Here is an 8,580-nt window from a genome sequence, read left to right on the forward strand (position 1 = left end):
CCCAACATCAATAATTAAAACTATGTTATTTTATGCATGCTAACAAAAATTTACCTGTGTGTAATTATGATGCTGATAATATACTGCAACTGCATACTAATACACGTTCAAGTGACTTTGTAAAAAGTTCAAACTCTAGATAGATTATGATATTTATTTCTGGCAAAAACAAGTAAAACATATGGTATATGTGTGTTACTGTTTATGTTTACTTTGTACGTAAAACCGGCAGCAGCATCATAATAGGCAAATCCACGCATAATCTCCACGATGATCTACATGTGTATTATTTTTAGTATGGGATGCGCCATCTATTTTCGGACGGTGTGTCTTTTCACTCTAACCAGTGGTGCATAAACATAATAGACTACCAGTCGGTGTAAAATTTACTCTTCATTTTAGAGATAAACATTAAATTTTTGAATCTATTTAAATTATAGAGATGCGACGGGAAACATAAGGAAAAAAACTCTATAAAGTACCTTGAAATCACACGTACCCATCCTGTGCAAGCATAAACTGATAGAAAGACATTTTCTATGGCAAATGAACCTTTTATTATAGCATTGTATTAATTATTATTAATAACTATGGGGTTAATTCTGTGGTAAAATAGACATAACACAGCGTTGTTATGGCAATGTTATGTTATACTCCTTTCTTTGTACTAAAAACTGTGAAAATGCTATAAATTTGCTGTTCCATTAGGTGTTTTACGTATAAAACCGTGTGTTATAAATGCACAATATAAGGATACTGTTACGATAACATTTTTTTGAGGTTTGTGCATTTTCTAGGTTATCTTTTAAATTTAATAAGCCTGATGCACAGCCACCACGCAGCATTCGCACAGTTTTTAGTACCAAACAAGAAGCATAACAAAGCGTTGTCATAACAACGCTATGTTAGCGTCTATTTTACCGGAGAATTGACCCCTATGAGTTAATAATAAAATACGTTTTGATATTATACAACTCATTTGTGAGAATTCATATATACAATGCCTAAAAGAATTTTTATATCCAAATCACGTTTGGTATAAATTGTATTTTACTTTGAAGATTCTATACTAAAGAGGAGCCTATTCTCCGATAAAACAGAAATGTTATGGTAACATTTTGTTATGGGTCTATCTTTGCATGAATCGGTAGTGACGAAATGTCATATAGCTGTGTGTGATGTAAATATGTGTTTTCGTTACTATATTCGAAAGCATTTTTACCTGAAACTCGCACCCATTTATTATTACACCGTACAGATATGTCACAAATTCTCAATGTCTACTGAATAATTCATCAATTCAAATTACCCTTCTTCAATTCAGCTTACAGTTACCAATCCCTGATTTATATGTATATATATTTTATTTTTAAATTGTGATCCGACACAAAACAATCCACAGCAAAAATCTTCACCAACTGTTGGACTTCGAAACGAAGCGAGTTTCGATTTCGAATTTCGGCAACGAGAATAATTCCGTCACTCGCTGCGGATGCATAGAATTTTAATTAGAAAATTAGACCGGTCTGTTTTAATCCTTCACTAAACACAGAATTAGACTGCACAGATTCTCAAACTGTAGTTTTGCTATTGCGCTATTGATTCTTGATTAAAAAAATCTTATCCGCCTGAAGTTGTCATATATTGGGTATGTGATATATGTTTCCCAATGTGTTGTTAACCGCGGAATCTAAAGTCGAAATTGGAGGCTAAACTTCAAAAATAGAGAAAAAAAAACGACAAAATCTCTAGTCTAGAAATTTTTATACGTGATAATTACAATCTTATCATTTTTGTCGTTTTCTGGTTCTTTTTTCCTTGAATGACCTGGAATGCTTTTTCACCTATGTTGGGAATCCAGCAATCATTATTTCTACATTAACATATTTTCCGATACCGATGAAATAATTTCCAACCAATAAGTTTTAATTTAGAATGACCAACAATAGATGCAATATCTTATTTTTTCTGATGCGAATTTATTTTTTGTAATTTGTTAAATAACAGACCTAAAATTTATATATTCAATTTCAAAAGAAATTTCCTTAATTACTTAGAAATCTCATGGAACGTTATGTTTTTATTTTAACGCGTCAGAAAGCATTATTATAAATTACAATTTCTATAGACATCTCACAGTATGTGACAAAATCCAATGAGTGCATTAGTATACGATTGAATTTAACATTTTTTCTCTATCTTCCTTGATTTCATATATTATCATAATTTATACATAAATTAGACGAACGGTACACGGGTACTTTCTTTTCAATGATCGTTATACTGTGTAAATGTATTTAACACAATTATAATATTTATGTAACTCACGATTTCTAATTTATTGACAATATATATATTGGAATATTAATTCGGTTCCGAATGGATTTTATTTATATTTTTCATTAGTAAACGAAATTTCATGGGACATAAATTTTGTCAGTTTTGACAAGATTAAATATTAAAGACTTAACTATAACATGTTGCTGAAGAAATAACAAAACCCACACGTTTATTATTAATTAACCAAACTAATTAAGGCGCACTAATTATGCTCTGAAATAATTTCGTTTTTTATATGTGGCATAAAGATATATCTCAACGGAGCTTTCACATATTAATCATAACAATTTCAGTTGTCAAACTAATTTCTAGTAATGATATTTTTGCATATCAAACAATTTTTTATATCTAGTGATGATGGGTCACGTGTCTACCGTTAAAGCGGTTTCAAATCGAAGTTTGTAAAATCAATAAATCAGTATATTTATTACATTAAATTTATTTGCAATAAAAATTTAAATTTTTCATTAAATATAAATAATGTTAATTATTATGCTGACTTTTATTTTATTATGAAGATACGAATGCACTAAATTTAATTTTTAATATAATACAGAATGTCGTGGTATTGAATTTATTAATATACTATTAAGCTTCAACGATCATTTTATTTGTAATTACATTTTCATACTGATATAATCGTAGAATCTCGTACAAGATAATTTTTTATGTTGAATGCAGAATAAAATGTCGAATTCGATTTTGGTATTGCACATGATGACCTCGTGAATAAGTACTATAATTTACATATCTATTTATTCAGCAAATTAGGTGAATGCCAAAATTTAGAATATACGTTAAAATATCATTATCTCATAATGAAAAAATGACCGATATAAATTTATTTCAACTTCTTTTTTACCTCAAATGTCTTTTGAGTTTCAATTAAATGATCTATTAATTTTTTTTGTAGAATACAGCAGTAATTTGTAAACATATTTTTAGATATTCAATTGCAAACATGTTTGCTGATTACCAAGGGTCAATGGGGAGTAAATAGTTTGCAAATTACTGCTGAATTATACAAAAAATCTCAATAAATGGTTTAATTGAAACTCGATAGTCATTTAGGGTACAAAAGGGTCGGGGAACGAGAGCAATTGCAAAATTATAATAATTATTATCATTATTTTAAAAATCTTAGAATTTATATTATATGGAATACCCACAAAGCGTACCTATGACCCGTTGTGAGTTTAATATATTATTTTATAAAATAGTAAAATTTCAAATTCCATTATGAAAAAATTCTAACCTCCTAGGTGCAAAAGCGAATAAATTTTTTATTAGTGTCAAAAACCTTTTGAATTGAAAATATTATATAAAGAGTCGCCTACACTTATCACAAGACGGTGCGAATTTCATCATTCGTCTACGCCATGCAATGATGTTAATAGCCTTATGTTCCATCGTCCAACTTTTTCCGTTCAATTCAGAATCGTTCAATAAACGATTATGGACGCTTCTTTCTTTGTGTACATCGACATTTATCTGCCGATCATCCGAAATGAAACAAAGCTTTCCGTCTTTCGTCTTTCGAATTTTCCCGTCTTGGTGGAAAACGTGATCATACTTCATAACTAAAGCCGCGCTCTACGATGCGAGAGAAAAAGCACGTGGAAAACCCGACAGGACGAGAGATCTCCCTTTGCGAAAAAAGTGACATCGGGAGTATGGGTTCGAAGCCTCGAGGCTGGTAATAGACAGGGGAAGGGGTTAGTGTTTACTCAATGTACAAAAAAGTATTCATAAAAGTTATTATTATTTACCAAAGGCGATATTTGATATGAACGATATTTAAATATTAATATATTTAGTAATTATAAGAGAACATACGTAACCGTAAGAAAAAGTTCATTGCTAGAAAGAGGAATTATTGAAGAAAGACACTGTTCTAATTGATTATCCAATCAACTGTTTTAAACAATAATTCAATTAACTGTCGTTAAATAAAGAAGGACTTTGTTTAAAAACATGACTCCTTAAGAAATAACATGTTTTAGAAATAAACTGTTTATTCAATAAAGTCACTGTCGAAAAAAAACCTATAGTTAAATCTTCACATATCATCAATTTATGTTGCAAATATTTTTGAAATTATAATTGATATAATTGTAAAGACTAATATTATTTTATTACATAGCCCACACTATGTAAGTAGTTTCAGGAGGACTTAAAATTACATAATGTATTAATACAATAATAATGCATCGTTGCACTTTAAAATATCTAACAGTTGTCTATATATATTTATCGGATCTATGTTTTTGAACATTATCATTTTTTCAATTTATATTTTATGGAATAGTTATATTCAAGAAAATATCTATTGGCAGTTTTCATAATCCATTAAAAATTTTACACCCCATTTTATAAATGTACATATACACATTTTTGGAAATTTTAACGTTATTTCCCATTATGACTTCTCCACTATACTTTCTGGTTTTAATAGTGTCAGATTAGCGAGCTTTTTCTGTATATTTACAACAACATTTTATATCGGGGAATTATTATATCAGGCAATAAAGTATTCTTATTGGAGTAAAAGTGAAACTTCCAAATCTAGTTATTTCGTCCTTTACAAGTAAGTAATCCATGTTCGTTTTTTTCCTTGTTTGTTCACTTTTATTGCATATTAAGTTTCAATTATTTTCGTATATCTGACAGTACAAAAACGCATTTGCAGAATTATAAAAAACAATAACAATTACCCAAAATATGAATAATAAGACTGCTGATATTGTAAACAGTGCCGTAAGAATAGTTGTTGCTGAAATATTATTTTAGAATCCCCATTTATATTTTGCACCACAAGTGTAACAATATGTCCTAAAATCTTAAAAAAAAATATTAACTTCCCATAGGGCAAGTTATAGTAATCGCAAAAAATTCGAAAATGAAAATTTTTATATATCTTTACGTTTTAAAGGTTTCTGAACATTTTGGCATACCTTAGAAAAAATGGATGTATGTGTGTGTGTATGTGTGTGTGCGTGTGTGTGTGTGCGGATACAAATTTTCATCGACGATTTCGGGAACACCGATCAACCGATTTAAATAATTCATAAAACATTCGATTCATATTGATAAGGAGACGTGCTGATTAGTTTTTGGCGAAGGCAGGTCTAGCCGTTCCAAAGATACGGGGCAAAAAGTGCCAAAAATGGTAACTCAGTTTTTAAGAGAACGGACCGTCCGATTTTAATAATTCAAAAAACATTTTACTTGTATTGACAAGAATTAGTCAAATTTTCATGAAGGCAGGTCTAGCGGTTTTTGGAGATCTAATAAAAAAGTAAAAAAAAATGCCATTTGGCGGTCAAAAATGATCATTAGACATATGCACATCAAATTATCAGATATTTTATAGAGATTTTAACAATAAGTATAAATTTTGTTTGCATTCCTATGGGTTTCATACCAATGTTTATTCATTAGACGGCGACGCGGCGCTTACGTGCTTTGACATTTTGTCTCTATGCAGTTAAGTTAAAGCAGTACGATAGCTTTGAAAAGAGTTCAGAATTTTCAAAATATGTCAAAATAAAGAAAACATTTTTTTTTCAAAAAAAGTTTCTTTTTTTTCAAAAAAAGGAATTTTTTGTCAAATTCCTAGTTTCTCAAAAATCTAATTTTTTCGAAGTAAAATTTTTTCAAAAATGTTAATCGTTTTTAAAAAAATAATATATTTGGTACGGGAAGTTTCCAAGGCACGATGCCCTAATTGCCTTAAGACAAAATTCCACTTACAGCTAGTTAGTTCTGAATTTATTTCATTTAATACAGTGTTGTGTAAATTTTCCTCCGGCTGCCTGTCCATTCCTCTGTGGCAAGGCAAGTGATGGTCCTTGTTCTTATATTACCCCGCGTTACGATATGAACAATACTATATATCGTATGGCGCCATATCGAATGCCGATACTTCATGCGTTGAATATGAAAATAGTATACGCAAAGAATATTGCCGAGGATATTGATGGTAAAGAGGATCTCAGAATTGTGTAATACTCTTCATACGGTAAACGTACGGTATCCATAAGGGTGGAAAGATTGGCAGATTTTCTGAAAACGAAGTGTTTCTAGTCAATAATGAAAAAATTCTATCGTGCTCTATTGAATCTTACTAAAATGAATACTATAGCGCAATAATAACCAAATAAATACCAAAGCATACTTTTCATTCCTTAACACATTTTTTTTATTTATTTATTCAAGTGATTAATAATGATAATTCCAATGATTGCTTGATTAGAGACTAAATACATACATTGCAATATTATATCAAACAAAATTTGTCCAAACAAAAGTGAAAACAATTTGTAGTGCAACTCGCAATTATACTAAAAAGTACTTATTGTTAATTAATTATTTTAACAACCGGTTAATGGAAGCGAATAAATTTTGCAGAATTTTGCTGACTCTAAAGTAAGAATGCTGTTGCATTTAAGTAACTATAACTTGATTTAAAAAATATATGGTATACATGTCATGTCATGACAAAGAGTTTTAAACTTGTTCTGGAAATAATACTCATTTCGGCCAGCTTGATATCAATCAGTGTTGATATTAGATTTTTACTTGAGATTATAGAGCAAAATATGATATCAAGTGATAATATCTACATCTCAAATTGCAGCATATTCTGCTCAATAATTTTAAGTAAAAATCTGATATTAGGTAAAAAATCTAATAAAAATATAATCCAATAGATAATAGTCAACCACTACTGCATTCAAATTGCTCAAGGTAAAAGAATACTATAGTAATCGCGTTATTTCATAATTCAATTAAATGTTACAATATACACGTCATTTTATAACACAATTCAAAGGAATTCATTTTGGCATTCACGTTATTCTTTAACATAATTTAAATGAGTGCTATGGTTTTTGCAAGACTTCATAACAATTTAAATTTAAATACTGAGTTCACATAGTATACGATACAACTCAAACAAACGATGTAAAATTTACCTCATTATAAAACATAATTTAAATGAATGCTATAGATTTCACATTGTGTTATAAAAACAATTATATTGATTTCTGTAATCGTAATGAATTAATTTTATAACGTATGTCAATTTTAACGTTTATACTAAAATTTTGTTGTCTATTTAGGAAACTCTTCCTTCATAATAACGAATCAACAAAATATACAAACAGCAGAATTAACTACCGATTTGTCGATTACCCACAAACTGCGATATCCTCCCAAGATAATAAATAGCATTTCGCGCTTAAAAAACACGTCCCGCCAAAACTCTGGTTCGATGAAACCGTTAATTATAATTATTAATTAAGTTTTATTACTTCTGCACCATATTGTGTGTATTATTAATTCATAGAACTCGAAGAAGGATTACGCCTCTATAGAATAATACATGTATTTTCGTATTGTTGTCAGTGTAATTAATCACCACACATGGGCGCGAAGCAAAAAGTGGAATTTGTCATCGTGCAGACAATGCCGAGTTAATTATGAGATGTTTGTGTTGCCTTAACCCGATATTCTCAACGATTGTTCAAAAGAGTTAAAGAAACTTCTGGAAGTCGAATAGTTTTAAAACTAAATAATAAAGTTGGATAAAGCAATAAAACTCAGCGTCAACTATATGAACAAAACATAGAGACATCATCCAATGCTATAAAATTTGACTTATTTTCTAGTACAATATACTTTTCTCAATTTATATTTGCTATTGAGTTCTAAGAAATAGAATACATTTTCTATCCACCATTTTCTATCCTCCATTGCGTTGAGTTATAATTTCACATAACAGTTATCAATTATAATGTCTCAAAATCTCGTAATGATTCCCAGAATCTTTCAAAAACCAAGTAATATAAATTGAGCAATGAAAATTATTTCAAGATACCTCGGCAATGACGTGTTTGCAATTCATAAGAAAACGTGATATGACTTCGGGCGCTTAGATGTTCGTGAATCATATGTAATTTTACATACGTACTCGCTTTCCGAAAATTGAGAGGAATATATAGTAAAAAAATAATAAATAAATTAAGAGAAATATATAGTAAAAAGAATATGAAATAAGAAACACGATGAATCTTATAATTCATAAAGATGCACTATGACTAAAACGACTAGTTATTTTTCTTAAATAATAAGATCATTGGAAAATCTATGTTGATTATCGATTGAAGATTGTTTAGTATTAATCATCATTAAATGGCCCGCGAGCACATTTCCTTAAGAGTAATAATTAAGCATGGC

The sequence above is a fragment of the Ctenocephalides felis genome, unplaced genomic scaffold, assembly GCF_003426905.1.
Source record: "Ctenocephalides felis isolate EL2017-DRISC unplaced genomic scaffold, ASM342690v1 CF-g0.4_SCAFFOLD_01604, whole genome shotgun sequence".
NCBI classification, from domain to species: Eukaryota; Metazoa; Arthropoda; class Insecta; order Siphonaptera; family Pulicidae; genus Ctenocephalides; species Ctenocephalides felis.